The sequence below is a fragment of the Phyllostomus discolor genome, chromosome 4, assembly GCF_004126475.2.
Source record: "Phyllostomus discolor isolate MPI-MPIP mPhyDis1 chromosome 4, mPhyDis1.pri.v3, whole genome shotgun sequence".
In the NCBI taxonomy this organism is placed as follows: Eukaryota; Metazoa; Chordata; class Mammalia; order Chiroptera; family Phyllostomidae; genus Phyllostomus; species Phyllostomus discolor.
In genome coordinates this window covers 78792604-78814482 of record NC_040906.2, presented here as the reverse complement: position 1 = coordinate 78814482, position 21879 = coordinate 78792604, and the positions used below count along the sequence as shown (strand labels likewise).

General features: G+C 33.3%; 1 protein-coding gene across 1 annotated transcript in view; it reads right to left on the bottom strand.

The window, feature by feature from the left end:
- LRP1B (LDL receptor related protein 1B) overlaps positions 1 to 21879 on the bottom strand; it is a 1792671-nt gene that overhangs the window by 408979 nt on the left and 1361813 nt on the right. The gene's annotated exons all lie outside the window — the stretch shown is intronic.

The window sequence follows — 21879 nt, the reverse complement described above, 5'->3', positions numbered from 1 at the left end:
AGTAAAAGAAAACAGTCATACATTAAAAACAATCATTCATGGTTTTTCTTTTTTAACTATTCTCTCCAAATTAAAAAAAAAGAAGGAAGGAAAAAAACAGCAAAGCAAAAAATTAAGGTGAAGGAATACCTATTTTTAAGAAATTAGCAAGGTATCTGTTGAATATTTATAGTCTTATCCTGATGATATGTAATAATGCAAAAGGCTAAAACTACTTACCTCATTTTAGGACCTTATTTAAATAATTTAACTGATGTTACCATAACATAAGCATGCACTATTGAGAAAGAGACAAATAAATCCATAGTTTGCCCAGTAACATACTATTGCTGTTTATCTCTATGTTTAAACTAGAATATATTAAAAATCCTTAAATTCCAAATCCTTAAATTGCTATGTGGTATATTTCCCTGATAAGCCATTGTAATATCACTGTGTAGTGACTTTAAATTTTGACATCTGGAATGTCCTTTCTTTACAAAGATTAATCTTCCTCTTACAGTAAAATTAAACAATTTGTTGTTTCTTTTCACTGTAATTTCCATAGAGCAAATGCAAAATTCAAAAATAATCACCTTTAGATTTAAACAACCATATCAAGTCTGACTGTTTGATAAGAATCAGTACTTTTCATACTTGCTCCAGAGACTAAAGAGCTTTTGAATCAGAGCTTTTGAATCTGATTAATGGTTTTAACTACTGTTCTTGTATGTGAATAACAGAGAAGTTTGTTTACATGCATTATTCTAAGGCAAGGTCATGCTATGACATAATCTGACAATGTTGAAATGTAAATGCTTTATCTGAACATTATTTTATTCATAGAAATTTGAACTAAGTTGTCAAATATTTCACACTTGAAACATATTATAGCATGAAAATGTGGTAACTGAAGGTTCATTCATATTTAATCATTCTAGAAACTCTATTTCAAAGTAAAATAGTTTTAGAATTCACATTGTGAAATAGATTCAAATTTATACTTGGTCCAGTGTTTTTCTTTAATTTAGACTCTAAGGAAATAAGCAAGCAACCACACTTATAACTATAACAACTTGACTCTTCCATCAAGTCAAGCTTCTAATAAAAAATTAAACAGTTTCATAAATGTAAGTCAATGATTTTCCCCTTTTCCCATAGCATACATACATCAGTGACTACTTGTGCTGATTTTCTTTCGTTATCATATTTTAAATATGTCTCTACTGCAGAGTCCCATGGGAACTAAACAAAAGTGTATTTCAATTTAAAGTACACACACTGCCCTCCGTGAGAAAACAACCTTACATGTGGGTTGTATAAAGATGGCGGCAAATTCCCTACTAAGCAAGAAAACTGAATGACATGGAGACAACAGTATGCTAAAATAGATATTCACATAAGTTACTGGAGGAGTTCTCTTTCTAAGGATAATTTTTTTTCTAGGTAATCTACCTAAACCATGAATTTTCCTCTATACTGCTTGCTGGCAATTTATCTTGTACACATAGATTTTTTTTTCCCTAAGTGTTAAAGTATCCTATTTAATACTCTAGTGGTAAACTAAATTTATTCCAAAGGATCACTTTAGTGGAATAAAAGCTTTTAGTATTTTCTATTTATTTTACAACACACACATACACACACAAGTAAATAATTGCATCTCAAAATATAGAGGTATGTGGGGTGAGGGAAGAGTCTCAATTTTTGATGTGAGATCTGTGAAGATAGAATGTGTTAACTCTTGACAACTACTGAACTCTCTTATCTTATCTAGTTCAGTTATAAACCACCAAAAAATAACAGAGCACAGAAATATCTCAAGCCTTGATAATGTCACTTGGCATGGGACTAATACTTTATTATGATTTTTGTTATTGCTTGAGTAAAAAGATGGTGAGGGAGATATTTATGTAACAGTCTTATGTTCAGAAACTGTAAAATTTAGTCATGCATCTTGGTGTCATCAAGAAACCATTTACAAAGATTGTTTTCACAAAACAACTCATAATAAGTTTTACTGTAAAATTTTGGCTTTAAGATTAGAACTACTTAAAGAAGTTTTCCTAAAATGTTGACATTTTCTGTCATTTTGCACAATGTCTTCTGAGCATTTTAACAAGGAATTTGGTCTTGAGATGCAGAAATGAAACACACACACACACACAACACACACACACACACAAACACACACACCCCTTCATGATTTGCCATCAGAGAATTACCTTCTGCCAGCAACAAAGTCTCTAATAAAGCTTGCAATACTCTCCCTAGTGCACCACACCTCCAACTCTTTTTCCCTCGAGTTAAGGCAAAACATTTCTTAAAACTGCCATGATCAAGTACACAAGACTGAGCATATTTATTTATTACATGTTCAGAAGAAATTTGAATTCTAAGGCCAATGGTGTGTTTAAAATGAGAAATTAGATAGTGATAGTGTTCCAGAAAATAAAGTGCCTTGGCATGCTGTGGTCCTAGGTAGCAGCCGCTTCCCACTTAGTGAGGAATTAACGGTGCTTGCTTTGCTTGCTATTACCACTATGCCTGAGACAAAGCAGGCAAGCAATTAATATTAATTGAATAAATGCGTGAAGGAAGTACAGTGTAGCAAATCTACTTAGTTAAAAACTGTGTATATATACATATATACATATGATGTATTCATATATAATGTATACATACATATATATAAATAATATATCTTTATGATTATCTTGGCTTGATATCACCCTTCACATATCCCTTCAGATAGCATGCATCTTGTGGTATTAGACAATAATGAGTAATTTGGGCTTCATCTACCCTGAAGAAAAATATGCTACCTAAGAGCAACTGATACCTAAGTATAAGCCTTGGTTTTCTAAAGCTTCAAGCTATAATGACTGCTAATAATATTTACTCTCCTCTCATATATCTCACATGGTCTTGCTAGACTTATTTTAAGATTCATTTGCTTATTCATATAATTTTTCTGTTCCATGGACTATAGTACCTTTGGTCTATTGGAACATTTAAAAATTCCATAATCTTTGATTTAATACCTTCCTTTTGTTTCCTTTACCCTGTAGCACATATAACTTCCAGGCATACAAACCTTCTCACTCTGTGTGGCACATACAATCAGTTCTAACTTTATGCTTTTGCTCGACTCTCAGAACTGAAAATGAGTTTTGCATTCTCTCAAAGCACATGTTTTGTAGTTCCTTAGAATGTTAATTACATTCTGCCTTATTTTATAGTTATTTATGAATTTGTCTTTTTCTCTCCTACTATATAAAATGACACAACCTGAAAGGTAGGAACTGTACTGGAATCAGTTCTTGGTATCCTTTGTCAGGAAGTATAGCGATTTACAAAGAATAGCAACTCAGAAATATTTATTTTAGTTTTTTTACCACATTTTTTATTATTGTTCAAGGACAGTTGTCTCCATCTCCCACCACTCCCCCCTCCACCCCAGCCATCCCCATTTCCCACCCTTGATCTCAACCCCCTTTGGTTTTGTCCATGTGTCCTTTATACACGTTCCTGAAAATCCTTCTATGTTTTTCACAATGTTTGGTTATTTATTCACTCATTTCTCTCAAAATATTAACACAGAATCTTAAGGAAAAGCTACATGTCTTTCTAAAGTAGACCCTAATGGGTATGGGGTATCGTCAATGTCTCAATGTAAAAATTATAAGCGCATAGAAGAGGTGAATAAACCAGGTCGGCCTCATTCTGATACATAGCAACCTCTTGATGGTAGTCTTAATCAAATATGGCTTGAGATAAATTAAAAGGATTTGGTCCCAGTCCTCTGTCAGATTAATCAGTGTTTAAACAAATTATGTATTCATGGAAAAAATTGTGCCAGTAGCTGATACAGTTGAGAAATATATTGAGACATGGCCAGGTAGTTCAATTGAGTGTCATCCCAATAAGCCAAGGATGTGGGTTCAGTCCACAGTCAAGACATATACGTGAAGTAGGCAATGAATGGATAAGTAAGTGGAACAACAAATTCATGTTTCTCTGTCTCTCTTTCCTCTCTTCATCTCTCTCTCTAAAAACCAATACATAAAAATTTGAAAAAATAAATGTGTTGGATATTGTTGGGAGACAATTCTCCATGAGTTTCTGTGGTATGTGAATGCCTATGGATAGAAGTGTTTGGGGGTGTGTTTCCTGAGATGTTTGTGTAAAACAGAACCTTGGAACCCCTATAATTTGGATATTGGAATGTTTTAGGGGGTCCCAGAGGTTTTTAAGAAATTAAAAACTTATTTGAACAAATAATGAAGGAAAGCTTCCCCAATCTGGTGAAAGAAATAGACTTCCAGGAAGTCTAGGAAACCCAGAGAGTCCCAAAGAATTTGGACCCAAAGAGGAACACACCAAGGCACAGCATCATTACATTACCCAAGACTGAAGATAAACAGAATCCTAAAAGGAGCAAGAGGACAGGAGAGAGTTACTGATGAAGGCATGCTCATAAGGCTATCAGATGATTTCTCAAAAGAAACCTTGCAGGCAAGAAGGGTCTGGAAAGAAATATTTGAAATCATGAAAGGCAAGGACCTGCATCCAAGATTACTCTATCCAACAAAGCCTTCATTTAGAATGGAAGGGCAGATAAAGTGCTTCCCAGATAAGGTCAAGTTAAAGGAGTTCATCATCACCAAGCCCTTATTATATGAAATGTTAAAAGGACTTATCTAAGAAAAAGAAGATAAAAAATATGTACAGTAAAATGACAACAAACATAACACTATCAACAAATGAACGTAAAAGAAAAGAAAAACAATGGAAACAAAAACTAAGCTAACAACTAGAACAGGAACAGAATCAGAGAAATGGAAATCACATGGAGGGATTTCAGTGGGGAGGAGGAAGGGAAGAATGCGGGGAAAGGTACAGGGAAGAAGATGCATAATTAGTAGGCATAAAATAGATGGGGAGAGATAAAAATGGTATAAGAAACAGAAAACTCAAAGAACTTATATGTATAACCCATGGATATGAACTAAGGGGAAAAATGCTGGAGGGTTTGGGGGTGCAGGGAGGAGGGGAGATAAAGGGGGGGAAATTGGGAAAATTGTAATAGCAAAATAAATAAAAAATATTTAAATAAATAAAAAAGAATCTTGGAAGATAGGGACAGTGTCACTGTCTGAAACAGTAGACAGCCTTATTTGCTGTATGGAGAAGGAAAAATAATGTCTTCAAAGAGCAGAACAGGTTTGCTAGCAGCCAACTTTTAAAAATTGGATTTTCCTTTACACAAGCTTTCTCATGAGTGATGCAAACTCACTACCTGCTAACATTCACCTGGGCCTTTCTCCACCACTCAAATTGGAACTGAGGGTGAGAGCAGCATGGCAAACTTGCAGTCAGGATGTTTGCGTTCCCTGCTGTGCCGTGTCAACTCACAAATTTTTTAATGACCTAGACCATGTACATTAAAAGTGAAGTATAAATTCAGACTTCTTACGGCCTAGAAGATTAAAGTATTTGGGCTCAAATACATGTATATATTTATTATGCATTATTTGTATTACTTTTCTTATTTCAAATTATATTTTTGATATTGTACTTGAATTGTAAGGCAACAGAATCAAGATACATTTAATAAAGAAGACTCTTTGCAGGGTTTTTTGGTGACATGACTCACACTGACTATAATTAGATGTTATTATGATCCTTAGAAAGGCAGAGTTTATTTTAATAATTTAAACAATTGATAACTGAACTATTTGATATTCACATACACAACTTAGTATACAATTTATTCTACAAATCAAACATAACTACATATTCATCTAAGTTGCTATTTCAGAATTTTTAATATGTCCTTTTTAGTTTGTGTAAGATATTTATCTGGCCACCATATGTTTTAGAAACAACACTCAGGTGGATTCTGAAGACGAGGGAAAATGGGGAATGCCTCAAAAGGTGTCTATAAAAGCATTTGTCTTTATAAAATGAATAATGATAAAGATGATTTTACAGATAAGTCCTGTAATGAAAGAAAAGTTAAAATCAAGGACTGAAACCTTATTTTAAGATACTGATGTGAAATCAATGGGGTAATGGAAGGAATGAGAAATAGTAATAGGATGTTAGCTTGCTGTAGAGACCTTGAATGTCTGGTAAAGACATTTAGGTAAAGAGGGTTTGGGGCACAAGGGTTTCTAAGAGTCTTGAAATTTTTTTCGCCTAGTATATCATATACAGAACAGAATTGGGTATCAGAATATATTCAAGTGTCTGTCATTCACAAGCCATAGATAGAGCAATGGTAAGTTAATGTCTCAGTTTGCTTTTAGGTTAGTACATATTAATACCTGTTCTCTGTCTTTTAAAAAAGTATATGATCTCACCTATATGTGAAACCTAATCAACAAAACAAATAACAACATAGAACCAGAGGTATGAAATAAAATAAATTGGCAGTGACCAGAAGAGAGGTGGGAGGGGGGATAACAAGGGAAAGAAGGGGAAGGGTCAAATCAAAGGACATGCATAAAGGACTCATGGACAAGGATAACAGCAGGGAGGGTGTTGAATGTGACAGAGAGTGTGTGGGTAGGGCAGGGGAGAGTAATGGGGGAAAATTGGGACAATTGTAATTGAACAACAATGCAATATATATATTTAAAAACAAATAAAAAGTTGATCTAAGATATTTTAAAGGAGAAAATAAAGTCAATAATTTTGTAAATCACAAAGTGTTATTTTTTACACAAGGTAGTATCACATATATAACCAAACAACTTTACTAGATCTGTAGCTCTCCAAATCATACAGCTCTATTAGGGTGGAATGATAGCAAGTATAGAGCAGACAACTTAGGAGGATTTTGTAACAGTTCAGAAAATAAGCAATGAGAAGTTAAAAGAGTCTACACAAAAGAAAGAAACAGCAGTGGAATATGAAACTAAATAGAAATTGCAAAGGAAACTAATCAGGTGACAGGATTTTATTTTCACTTTCACCTAACATTCAAGAATCAATTATTAAGTACATACTATGTGATAGGTTTGCTAGGGATTAAAAAAAGAAACATAACTGTTACTTTTGCTGACTTTTTTAATATATAAAAATATCAAAGATCCTTTTTAATTCTTTATCATTGATTGTAATATTATTAGATAAGTTTACAAAAAGTGGTATACATATTAAGAAAGTTTTTGCTTTCAAAACTGTTATGGATTCAAATTTGTCCACGTCTCATATGTATTACTCATACAGACAGTGACAGTCATACACATGTTAATTTGTATGATTACTATAGTTTTTGTGAATTGGACAATAGTAAACACCCAGAAAAATAGAAGATTTTTCTGGTACTAATTTTTTGAAGAATTAGAAATATTAAAATATAAGTTAATCTTATAAATAAAAGATAAGACTTATTATTTTTTGTTTCTTTATTATTGTTCAGATAGAGTTGTCTCAATTTTCCTGCCATCATTGCTCCTCACCCCAACCATCTCCACCTCTCACCCTGATCCTACCCTGCTTTGGCTTTGCCCATGTGTTATTAAATGTTTTTAAAATATGGCACTAGAGCTGATTCTGGGCTCAAAACAATAAATAGCACATGCATTGGGAAGCCTCTGTAAGTGTTTCCCCACAGAGATTAGTAATAACCTCTTTGGAATAAATGTTTAAGTGAAATAATGCACAACATAGAATCAGGAAAATAACAGGAATTAAATACATTCAAAATAACTCAAATTAAGAGTAGAAAACTAGTAACACATATATGCAACCATTCCCTCCTGAAACTTCATTAAAAATCACTCAACTGACATTAAAGAGATTTTTAAAGTAATAATTCCTAAGTGAAAAGAAAATTGGAGACTATATAAGTGATGAAAGATGGATATAAAAGTGCTCAGTTAGTTAGTAATTTATCAGATTCCATAACTCTAAATGGTAGGATAGAGATGAGGAAACTCAATTGACCAAACCTATGAATTGATAGCAATGGATACTTGTAAAAGTGAAGATAAACTTTGGGCTAACCATGGAAGTACTGGTGACAGGTCTATTTAGAAGGCAGTAAAATATCCATATTTTGCAACACCAGACCCCTGATATAGAATTTTTAATATTGTTTCCCTAGAGGGTATAAATGAGGATGCCCCTTATCTTCCAGGCAGTGGCTAGAAGGATTTAACTAGAGCACTCGTACTAGCTTAAGAGAAAAGATCTAGAGATACTCACTGACATTAGGAATTCAATTAAGACAAAAATGTCCCACCATATCTCTCACATTTGGCAAGCCCCCTCCCATCCCCTGCCTACCTGCTATATTCCAGAACATCCAATCAGTTGTTTAGTACCCCACTCTTTAATGTAAGAGTGAACAGAACTTCATACATGAAAGTTTTAAACAAAATAGAGATACTAATTTAAAAATGAAATATAAGGTGGAGAGCACTGCGGGGATGGGCTGGGATGGGAGTAAAAGACAGAAAACTACTTGAACAACAATTAAAATAAAAAATGTTAAAAAAATAGCAACTTAGGATAAATAGAATCTATACGGAGAGAGACAAAAAGTTAAAAAATGTTGTTTATATTTTCAGAGAAATAGGAGAGCTACTGCATCCAAGAAATATGAATAAAGTGATACAAAAAAAGAATGATAAAAAAATCCTAAAAATCACAGCAGAAATGAAAAAATCAATGGAAGAGCTGAAAAAATCAAGTTAAAAGAGAAAATAAACAACGTTAAAGAGATAAAAGGACCAACTGAGTCTCTCAAAAAAGAATAAAAATAATCCCACATAGGAATTATCATCATGAAATTTCAGAACACAGGTGACTAAGAGTCCTCAAAATTCTGACGACATGAGGGAGGAGATTATATAATAATTTCCAAAATTTTATAAATAGCAAAATTTCAAGGTAGAAAACCCCAGAATAATAAGATAAAATTATTTACAAATTAGAATTCTATATCCAGCCAAACTATCAAGTGTGAGGCTAGGTTAAAGGCATTTTATGTATGTAAGAGCTCAAAAATTTTATTAATGAGGCATCCTATGTTGGGAAACTGTGATAAAACTAGGGAATAATCCTTGAGAAAAATAATGCATGAGACACCAAAAATATAAGAAGGTAGAATAGAATAGTAAGGCAAATAGAATCCTTAGGATAATGATAAAGGTTTATCTCAAGGTTTCTTTATGTAGAATATGTGTCTATCCAAAGAATTTATATAATATATTAGGATAATAGTGAGATTAGAAATGGGGATAGAAAATCAATAGATAACTCCTGAAGTCAAGATATGATACCTAATGCTGAAGATTCAGGAAATGGAAATGCAATTTATTATTTATATATAAAAACAAATAAAAAGTCAATAAAATAGTTGCAAGTAGTGCCTATAATAAAGGAATATAGGATAGAACTGTCAGTTTTAAACAAGCTTTTCAGAATTATATGACTCTATAAATGTGTATAAATTGGTGAATTTTTTTCCCAATTGCAGTTGTAACAAATTACCACAAATCTGGTTACTTAAAACATCACAGATTTATTACCTTACAGTTATGTTGGTCAGAAGTCCAGAATCTGTATCACTGGACTAAAATATGTGCAAACTGGCTTGCATGTCTTCTGGAGGAGGCTCTGGAGAAGTCTGTTTCCTTGCATTTCCCAGCCTTAAAACCACCTATAATCCTCGTCCTCTTCTTCCATGTTCTAAGTACTTTACTCCAACCTCTCATCCATTCTTATTTCTGCTCTCTGTAACTCTAACCTTTCTGCCTCTTATTATATAAGGACACTAGTTGTTATATTGAGTCTATCAGATAATCCATGCTAATCTCTCTATCTCAAAATATAGATTAATAATGACAAAATACAAATGAATACATCAACATTCATTTTTTTACTATAAGTAAAGAATGAAGTTAAAAATAATTAGCACACATCATGTTTTGGAAATAAAAAAAATAATTCAGGAAACTTTCTGCATTGTGACTTTGTCAAAACAGCCATAAACCCTCCCCAGTGGCTACTTCAGACTGAGTTAAGATCCCCTTAACTTTACAGTTAAAACTGCTGGTTGTTGACTGGAATAGTTTTGGTTAGGTGCTGTGGTAAGCATTTCATTGCCATTATTTTCATTAACCATCAGTAAACTGTTAGTTGATGTTAACATTTTCCCTATTTCCAATTGAGGCTTTCAATGATTGATTATATTGTAACAGTGAACATAATCTGTACTTAGATCCAAGTCTCATTTATTCAGAAATCCATGTTTTTAATCTTAACAGAATACTAATTAACCAAATATTTCTAGGTGTCAATGAACATAATAATTATGAGGGGTGAATAATGTGACCCTGATCTTATCACAAAATAAGTAACACAAATAAATAAAAACTTGATTTTGTGGCCCTGGCTGGCATAGCTCAGTGGATTGAGCATGGGCTGTAAATCAGGCATCGCAGGTTCAATTCCCAGTCAGGGCACATGCCTGGGTTGCAGGCCATGGCTCCCAGCAACCACACATTGATGTCTCTCTCTCTCTCTCTCTCCCTTCCCTCTCTAAAAATAAATTAATAAAATCTTAAAGAAAACACCAAAAAAACTTGATTTTGTGACAGTAAAGGGAAAGAAAAGATTTAGGTGTCATATTCAAATGTTTAAATATGATTTTTGTTTCTTAACACACACAAAAAAGCTAAGAGTCCCACAATAGTGCATAAGACATTGATTTTACAGAATGTAAATGGAAGTGCTGAATGAAATGGTTTGCTCTGTTTACTGTATGTGTAAAGCTAAGCTACATAGGACATAAATAATGAGAAAACATGTCTCTACAAAATAGTGTGTGTGTGTATATATATCAGCATTATTAAACAAAAATGTTACCTTATTCATGATAGTTACCAAGAATATTTATTTGGCTTATGGCTAATATTTTCAATGTTAAAAATTGTGCCACTGTTTTTATATATAAACAGGATTACTTCTGACTTTCCAAATGAAGACTATTAAAGAAATGCTGACCGACTGAGTGCAGGCTTCGAACCAAAGTATCACAGGTTCGATTACCAGTCAGGGTACGTGCCTGAGTTGCAGGTCATGACCCCCCGCAACTGCACATTGATGTTTCTCCTTCTCTCTCTATCTCCCTCCCTTTCCTCCCTAAAAATAAATAAATAAATAATCTTTAAAACAAATAAAAAAAAGGCTTTGCTTATCATTAAAAAAAAAAGAAATGCTGAATAATATATTCCTAGAATATTTAGCATGTGGTAAATGCACCATTAATATTTGGGTAACAAATAAAATGAAGGACAAAAGAAAGATTCAATAAATAAATAGTATTTATTAATTTATTCACACCTAAAGTTAAGAGTAGTATCTCATGTTAATACAAATATTTTCAGTGAAATAAAACACTCAGATTTTCACCCTGGCTGGTGTAGTTCAGTGGATTGAGCGTGGGCTGTGAACCAAAGCATCGCAGGTTCAATTCCCAGTCAGGGCACATGCCTGGGTTGCAGGCCATGGCCCCCAGCAACCGCACATTGATATTTCTCTCTCTCTCTTTCTCCCTCCCTTCCATCTCTAAAAATAAATAAATAAAATCTTAAAAAAAACACTCAGATTTTCAAGAATCAATGCATTGTTATTTATATAGATTTCTAAACCTGGAGTAAAGTACTTTTGCTAAAGAGATGAGTTTCAGTAAAAATATACTATTACTTATGAAGTGGTAGGCTCTTTAATATTTCATCTTAAATAAGACTAAGCAGACTCTGGTCTTGGTAAGTACTAAAAGAATATTTGAGAAATTGAATTAAATAGGCAAGAATAAAAATGATAATTTAACATTAGAGTCTACAGGGAGGTGATGACTTCAGATAGCAACATTATCTTGTGCAAAATTATTATATTACCTGACAACTGTAATTCTGTCTCCTCAGTCAAAGATAAGAACATTTGAAGTTCAGGCAAAGCTCATCTTTTGTTAAGATGATTCATATCTAGACACAAAGTTAATTTCTCATTTGACCTCCAAACCGGTCACTATTGCAAAAAAATAAATAATAAAAAAATAAGAAGCACTTACTGTGTATTTACCAAGTAAGGTAAACAATTGTATTGATTCAATTTATATGGTATGTCTAAGATATTTTATATACAGGGAAACAAGAATGGCATATAAACTATAAAGATAATTGATATTCTGAAATTTATTTTAAGAAGACATCTGCTGCCAGATGTTTGTAAAGTACAATAAATGTTTGTTGCCTTAATATTATTTTAGAAAATTTTAATACACTGATGCATAAGCAAAGTCATCAACTTACCCTTATACCTATTGGTCACAGTGATTAAAATGGGCAATTCTGACCACTTACTCCATGAAACTTTTTAATCACCCTGGCTGGAAAAGATTTCATTTTACTCTGGGTGCTTGCAACATCCTGTTTATACTCATACCACACTTGTGCCATACTAACTTGTAATTATTCCTGTTACAAATGTTCTCTACTACCTTCTAATTCCATGAGGGCAACAATCTTGATTTTCAGAGAACATATGATTCATTACTTTTGTTACTATTTCCTGACTATTTACTATGTCCCAGCAACTCTGCAGCCAGGATTCAGACTGCCAGAATTCAGACAATAGTCAACATAGTGCCCTGCACTATGTCGCAGACAGTTTCCAGCCTGTGTTGGAGATCAGCTGATGAGTAAGGTACAGAGTCTCCTCTCATACCTCTCATACAACAAAGGCAGGCATTATTTCAGTGACAAAGAAATGACAATACTATACCAAAACTAGGTGAAAATCTGTGGAAACTGTGGAATAAATGCTAATCTCTGGTATGAGATGAGTGTGTGTGTGTGTGTGTGTGTGTGTGTGATGAGAGTATTGTGTAAGAGCTAAACTGAAATCTGAAGTACAAAGTGTGAACACAAGTTAACCAAGTATGAGAGGCATTATAGAATATTGGTTAATAGCAGGGATTCTAGAGCCATGAGACATAGCTGGATTCAACCCAGCCCCTTCCCTCATTGTTCACCACTTACAAGCTGTGTCCTTGAGAAAATTATTTATCTTTCTTTGCCTTAGTTTCCTCTTTTAGGAACATGTTTTCATTTATTCATTAATGAATAATTACTAATCTTCTAACTTTTTTGCCTTGAGCATAGTATAAAAAATATCAGAGGGTTAGTGAAATTCAATGAGTTAATAGGTATTTTTTAGAACAATGCCTAGAATTTAGTAAGCACTCATTCAGCATAAAATATTATGAGATTTTGCCCTCATTTTCTTTAATTGACTCATTTTCTTTAAAACTATATCATTATAAATTAGTATAATCTGGCCAGTGTGCAAAATTGCCACAATAGGATACAAACATTTTGAAGAATGGATGTGATTCTCTCCTTAAACTTTCAAATACTGTGAATAAAGAAAGTAGAGTACTTTAAGGAGAGGGACTTCTGTGGGTGAAGAGGATTTAGGGGCCCCCAGTTCTTTAATCATCTCTCAGTGTTTATTGAACATATGCACTCAATTAATATGTGTTCTAGACACTGTAGGAGTTTTTCTTGAGATTACATGATAGAAAGTACACATAGTATGTTAATAGAATATGCTTATATGAGTAGCAAGAAAAAGTGGGATTGGAGATGAAAAACCAACAGGAAGTCATCTATTCAAGATGACAGAGTCAAGGCCTACTTATAGAAGCATTTAATTTTCCAAATATCTAAATACCCTACGTCCACCACCTTGGAACATTGAGAACTGCCGATAACTTATTTGGTTGAGTGCCCACATGGAAACAATACTAGATCAAAACTGAAAAGAATTAAATGAACAAGCAGAAAAGAAACAGACTCATAAATCTGAGTCTGTTTTGACATTTTGCCAGATGGGAGGGGGCTTGGGGAACAGAACACAAGAGTCAAAAGTGTTATTGAAAAGTGTGGGGAGATTGATAAGTGCATGAAGGTACTAGTAATAACGCTGTCCTTGTCAAGAAAGATTATATGAAAGGGAAGGAAAGGAAGAAGTAAAGGTTTAAAGTGCCTAAGGAAATGGAGAGGAACAGTCGTGTGTCATTGAAGGAGAGTATTAGTTAACACTTAGCTTTTCCAACATGTCAGTAAACATAAAATTATATATTGTAAATTCTACTCTGTAGAAATCTTAAAAAGTTAATGATCTTTGTTGCAGCTGACATTAATTTGAACATAACATGAAGTATTTTGAGAACATTATTCTGCAAGAGTTATAGTCTAAGTCATTTACCAATATACTATGTTATAGTAAGTGTTGTAAATAAGGCTAACTATAACAATATTTGAAATATAATCTAGTTATCTTTATTTATGCCACTTTTAAAACTATATAAATGAAACTTATTTAAGATAAAAATGACACATGGACAAAGCTAAAGCAGGTACGATCAAGGCTGGGAGGTGGGGATGCGTGGGGCAGGAGGTGTGTTGAGGGAAAATGGAGAAAACTGTTCTTGAACAATAATCAAATATATAAAAAAGAAGAAAAGAAATAACTGTCCCAGGAAGCATATTACATAATGGTTTGTTTTAGTACAAATTCTTTTAATATTCTCTCTGTTTCTCTCTCAACCCTTCCTCCCTCCCTCCCTTCCTCCTTCTCTCTCTGGGAATTTTTAACCAGATATAGTACACTGAAAAGCTCAAAAGGGAAAGTTGAATAAGTATATAATATTTCTTGATTTCTGGTAAAATTTATTTATCCTTTCAGTAGAAACCTAAAAACACTGAGCACATTTTAACAGGTATATGGAATTGAAATATCTTGCCTCCTCAAACAGTAACAGGTAACTTCACTGCAACAAATTATAACCATCTTTTCATGTTGGATTTACTTGTGTCCTTGCCTATTTCCACAGGTGCCTTTACTATTTTCTTAAGAATGTTGAATTCAACAGCCAGCCCCTCAGAGACCTATTTATAATTCATAGTACATTGATTTCATCTGCTGAATTGATGCCATAAATCTCTCAAAAGGAAAGAAAGGCCCTAATATGTATACTTTCTTTTATTACTTCCTATGAAAAATGCCTCTTCTAACAGTACATCACAGATTTTTTTCTTAGTTGCCATTTATAACTTCATCATTCAAGTCAAAACTACAAAACTGTTTTTTACTCACATCGGTTATATAAAAATGTGAGGTGATTAAAGTAGCTTAGTAGCAGCTAATCATGAAGGACTTGTTAGAAACATGTAGCATTATTTGAGCTAAATTTGAAAAAGTTTATACTCTTGGAGGTGACAGAATCAATTCAATGTCATTAAATTCACTATCCCATCCATGATTTTGTCATATCTTTTCCACACTAGATAATTTCTGTCTCATTTTATTTTTTCACTGACAAATATAGATTTATGTACAGCTCATGTATAAAGCCAGGTAGCAGACAGTACTGTCATACTCACTACTGGTTATCAATAAATATTATATAGGAAAAAAAAGCAAAAAAATAAAGTGAATTTCACAAAGTCAAGCCACATTTTAAAGTGTTATTTCGGAGGTTGTAGAGATGAGCTAATAAACATTTATACAACTGTGCTGATTACCGAAGTTGGGGCTTCCTCCTCTTCATGTGTGTGTGTGCAGCCCCTTCCCAGGCCTCCCTGCCAATGTGAGTCTGCTTCTTCATTCCCTGAATCTGGACTTGCCATGTGATTTGCCTTGACGAATTAGACATTAGTAAAAATGGCTTCTAAACTGTTTTTATATTTGAGCTAGCTCTCTCTTACCCTGGACCATGCCAAGTAACCTGTTGCATAACAAGAGTTTTGAGGCCTAGTAACCTAGAACACAGGATGCCTACTGCCAGACATATGAGGGAGACCATCCTTGCCAACCAGCTACATTCTGATCTGCCAGCTGGCTAGAAATCTGAGGAGCTGGCACAGACCAGAAGAACCACCCGAGTCAACCCATAAAATAGTGGGATAAAGAAGCAGTTGTTTTAAGGCATTAAATTCAGGAATGCTTTATTATAAAATTAAAGCTGATTGATACAAACTAATCTCTCAACTTCTAGACTAGGCATTAAAAGTATATAAGCAATTAACTTTAAACTGACATTTAATATAGAAATGGCTCTGATCAGGGGCTAATAATCTTCTTATCCCCACCCACGCTTACCCATTGAGACCTTACTTGGCAGTAATCCAATATTGGGACATTAATTCATATCTGAATTACTATCTACCCCCAGGTCCACCTAACATCCCTATAATTGCTCTATCCAATAACAGATTCCTCAGCTTGCCAGGCTAGCTGCATTTCTATCCTTCTCTCCATTCTTAAGCAGACTCACTAACTATGACAATTATAGAGCCTTCTATACGTTTTTCAGTGAAGTTTATGTTTTATAATAAACACTGGCCTTCTCTTCCACATGGACATGACCTAGGAGTTTTTGATTTTGCAAACAAATCTTATCATATCTTATAACATGACACCTGGGGTTAGTCTGTTAAACCTGAACACTTCTGCAGAAAAATTTTCTGCCTCCTGTTTCCTTAAGGCTGTAATTCTCGGCATTGAAATCCTAGGACTTGCCCTCGCCTTCTATTCCTTCTATTGGTGTCACTATTCAGACACTTATATAAAGAAATAGGCAGCCCTGGCTGGCGTAGCTCAGTGGATTGAGCGTGGGCTGGGAACCAAAGTGTCCCAGGTTCGATTCCCAGCCAGGGTACATGCCTGGGTTGCAGGCCATAACCCCCAGCAACCACACATTGATGTCTCTCTCTCTCTCTCTCTCTACCTCCCTCCCTTCCCTCTCTAAAAATAAATAAATAAAATCTTAAAAAAAGAAGAAACAGGCAACTCTGAGTCTCTGAATAATTCTAATACTGATAACTAAAGAATCTTGAGTTTTCTTCGTCAATTCTGGGCCTTCAAGCACTAGGCCACACCTCATAGTGACCTTGGAGAATTTCAATAGAATGTTCCACACTTGAAACAGAGTTCTGTTCTCCTTTTTTTTTTTTTTTTAGATTCAATAGAGCATTTTTTTTCTCTGTCTGACTTATTTTAATTGACTTAATGCCCTTAAGAACCCATGTCTCAAATGGCAGAATTTTATTTTTTGGGGTGGCTGAATAATATAATTTCTTTATCCATTCTTTAATCAATGGACACTTAGGTTGTTTACATATTTTAGCTATAATAAGCCTGCAAAACATAGGGTTCAAATATCTTCACAAGTTAGTGTTCTCATTTTCTTAGGATAATATCCAGAAATGGAATTTCAGGTAGCACTATAGTTCTATTTTTAATTTTTTGAGAGATATCTGTACTGTTCTCCATAGTGGCTGCACAAATTTATATTCCTATCATCAGTGTACAAGGGTTTCCTTTCCTCCACTCCTAATCAACACTTATGATTTCTTTTTTCTTTTGCCAAGAACCTCAGGATTTATTAATGAATGATATTTCTTGTCTTTTTTATAATAACCATTATAATGGGTGTGTGGTGATATCTCATGGTGTTTTTTATTTGTATTTTCCTAATTATTAAAGATGATGAGCATCTTTTCATCTACTTCTTGGCTATCTGCATGTCTTTTTAGGAGAAAATATCTATTCACATTCCCTGTCCATTTTTTAAATTGAATCATTTGGGTGTTTTGTTTTGTTTTCTCTTGAGTTGTATGAGTTGTGTATATTTTGGATATTAACCCTTTATCAGATTTGCAGTTACTTTTTCCCATGCAGCAGGTTACATTTTTTTCTTTTGTTGATGGTTTCCTTTTCTTTGCAAAATCTTTTAAAGTTGATATAGTCCCACTTGTTTATTTTTTTGTGCTTTGGCTTCCCTTGCCATTGGAGTCAGAATAAAAAAAAATCATCACTAAGACATATGTCAAGACGTTTACCTCCTACATTTCCTTCTAGGAGTTTTATAGTTTCAGGGCTTACATTTAAGTCTTTACTCCATTCTAAGTTAATTTTTGTATATAGTGTAAGATAGTGATTGAGTTTTATTGTTTTGCATGTGGCTATCCAGTTTTCTCAACACTATTTACAAAATAGTGTAAATACTTTTCCCTCTGACTTTTCATGATTCTTTTGTCATAAATTAATTGACCATAATTACATGGGCTTATTTCTGGGCTTTTAATTCCATTCTATTGATCATGGTATTTGTTTTATTTTTTCTAATACTCATCTAAGAATATGCTTATGATTTTAGAGAGGAAGGGATAAAGAGAGAGAAACATTGATGTGAGAGAGAAACATCATTGGTTGCCTCCCATACACCCCAATCAGGGATTGACCAAGCTACCTAGGTATGTGCCCTGACTGGGGATTGAAACCACAATCTCTTGATATATGGGACAAGGCTCCAGCCAAGTAAGCCACCTGATGGGGGCAACATGCATCATTTTTATGTTTTTACGTTAACAACATACTGTACTTTTTAGCATAATGTTCCTCACAAATTTTCCTACTCCTCATATTAAGTAGCCTCTATCCATGGTTCCAATGTCTCTTCTTGAGGTATGTCATTGTGTTCCAGGTATTTGCTCTTGATTGATATAGTGGGGTAAGAGACTTTAGAACAATCAGGCCTGTGTAGGAATCAGAATATGCTATCCCAAAATATCCCACTTTGTCATAAGGATTATTTTGAGCAAAACACTGAGAAATGGCAAATGTAGGAGATGCTTTCTACCCTTCCCCTATCTATCTAAAAACATGTCATAAATTTCCCTTTGTCAAGGTGTCACCTCTCTCATACCAGGAAGGAAAGCATGATCATTATCATTGCAGGTGAAAAAAGCACTGGAAAGAGTTTCCCTAACCAACACTTAACAAATTAATATAGGAAAGCTATATATATTAACTAAAGTCAAAGTTAAGTCAGGGGCCTGCTGCATGTTACCTGACACTGAACTTGGCTGACCAGAGATTCAAGCAGACCATCAAGAGCTCCAGAAAAGAAAATGTCCTGCAAAGACTGATTAATAGCTACTCACCCACATTTTATTGTCTACTCATCCCATAAAAGGACAACAGACTACAACAAAATATACCTTGTAAAGGTTAAAGTTAATCCCCACATTTTTTCCATTCTTTATTACCCATACCAAAAATTTCTAATACAAACTACAGATATAAGCTCAACCTCTAGAGATGGTTGGGGTCTACTTTCCTTCTCTTGTGAGGAGAGTTTACTACTCTGTCTGTGTAGTGGCCCTTCTTGCATATCCTCTGTGCTCAATCAAACCTGCCTTTCCACTTTAACCTCTGTCTGACTCCTGTCTTGAATTCCTTCTTGCATGAAGCCAACGACCCTCATGGCTCAGAACTCAAGACCCCACTAGAGATTTGCCTCACAGCATCAAAATAACCCTTACCTTCCATTAGTTTTCCAATATATTTACTTTCCTACAATTTTGCTGGTTCTAGAAGCCTAAGCCCCATCCTTTTGTTTACCTAGGTGTCTGAATTTATCACTCTAGATTAAATGGCATGTAAGTCCCTGGGGCTAACTGTTTCTCTGGACCTTCAATTCTTTTCTACAAAAGCTTCCATGTACATGTAAAAATTAAAATGAAAAAGCATGTACTTTTTTTCTCTTTTTAAGTTATTATTTGTCAGTTTAATTCAAATTTTACCAACCAAAACTTAAGAGGATAGAGTAAAATTTATTTCCTCCCTAACCTTCATAACATGCTACCTTCTGTGAGAGACTCCAATATATCAAACAAATGTTGAATTCATGGAAGCCATTGACCTCCACTTTACAGCCTACAGCTGAATGAGGGGACATCCCATGTCTCTTTCCCTTCACACTAATCATGACTCATTCAACTCTGCTCTCCAAAATCAATGACTATGTTACCCTCTCTCTTGAATAAAAATTATCCCTTGCTTCATCATTGCTGACTTCCTGTGCACAACTTTCACCCTGTATTTCAATCCTTTTCTTATCTTAGTGATTTCATTGTCTAATAAAACAACATTCTATTATTGCTTTCCAATAGTCTCAATTATCTAAATAACTAATCTGCAAATTGCTTTAGTTAATAAATGTGTGATAACTAAAAGTCATTTCTTTATTTTGTGAAATGTAAAAATTTAATAACTAAAATTTTACATTTTGAAAATCAATGCATACATGATATATAATAAGCAAACTAAAATAACACATTTTAAAAGGTGATATTTTTACCTTTGAAATTGCAAAAAATAAAAATTAACATTATCAGATTTATTTCTGGCATTCTAAATAATATAGAAGTAGATAATTTAAAGAAAAAGACATTTCCACTGAAATATAATTTAAAAGCAAGGCATTGCTACTAATAGTCTTGAAAAAATAATCTGAAAGTATAAAACTATTCATTACACTTTTAGATTCTAAGACAAATATGGGAATTATATCTTATTATAATTTATTGAAAATATCAAGCCGGATATGTGACAAAATTTAATGTCCATAAATAAAAAGAGAGAAAAAGATAGGAGGCCACTACCATGTCATTCAACATGTGTTGCTAATGTAATTTAAATTCTGAATTACAGAATTTATATATGTGTGTATATGTCTCTCTCTCTCTATATATATATTTGACCAATTAAATTATTAATATGTTTTAGTACTTACAAGAGAGACTTTATATTTGTTTTTATTTACTATCTGAAATGCTTTAGGTTTATAAGAGAGTAGAGGGAATAATATAAAAATTTAACAAATCTGACAACTTTGCTATAAATGTTTCAGATTTTTAAAATCCAACCAATATGTTGTAAGTGTGGTTGGAAATATATAATGCTCTCAATGCCATTTTCCTTTTATACTACCAAGATAAAGCAAAAGGATTGTGAATGATATTAAACATTGAAAGAACAGAATAAACAGTTGCAGATAAGCATGGGATACACACTATCAAGTTTAATCTAAAATATATATTCTTACATGAGTAAACCTACTAGATGCTGAACTCACTGGTTATCAGGTAAATGTATATTAATACAAGTTTACTTTTTATGTACTAGATCATCATAACATAAAAATTACAAAATCATTGTTATCATAAGTTTGGAAAATAAGCCTCTTTATAGACAGTTGATGAAAACATAAAATGATGTGATCTTTTTAGAGATTCATTCAGCTATAAAAATAAAATAAACACTTTGCAATTATGTTCCTAGGATTCTATGCTAAAAAACATCATGTTTGTGAATAAACATACTTATATGGGCAAACGTACATTGTGACATTGTAAGTAATGATGAGATACCAGAAACAGTTTAAGTGTTTATCAAATAAAAATGGCTAAGTAAATTATGTTATCCTTAATATAGAATCAGTAACAGGCTTTCAAAAGAATTAGATAGGACCTTATGTACTGAAGTGAAAGCTTTTAGAAATATAGTGTAAGTGGAAAAAAGTAGTTGACTAATGCATGTAGGATTGTTCTATTTTTGTAATTACACACAGCACACACACATGCACAAACAAAATTCTTGAGGCATGACAGCCTTCAATTATGAGTAAGTAAATGAAATTAATGTTGTACTGATGAGGCAGAATTTTTAAATCCACATTACTTGAACACTTTACAATAAATTCACATAGTATTTTGTAATTTAAACAGTAACAAAAGTGAATGACCTCAGTATAGTAAAATTGGAAAAGGGGGGAATATATAGAAGTCACATAAAGATAGAAAAGAGAGAACTGCTGTATGAGGAAAATGAAGATAATCCCTTTAAAAGCTGGATGACAGGAAAGAGTTTTCTAGAAATTATATTGGTAACCCACACAATATTATGCTTGAGTAAATATTTAAAATACTTTAAAATATGAAGTTATTTATTTAATAATATTTT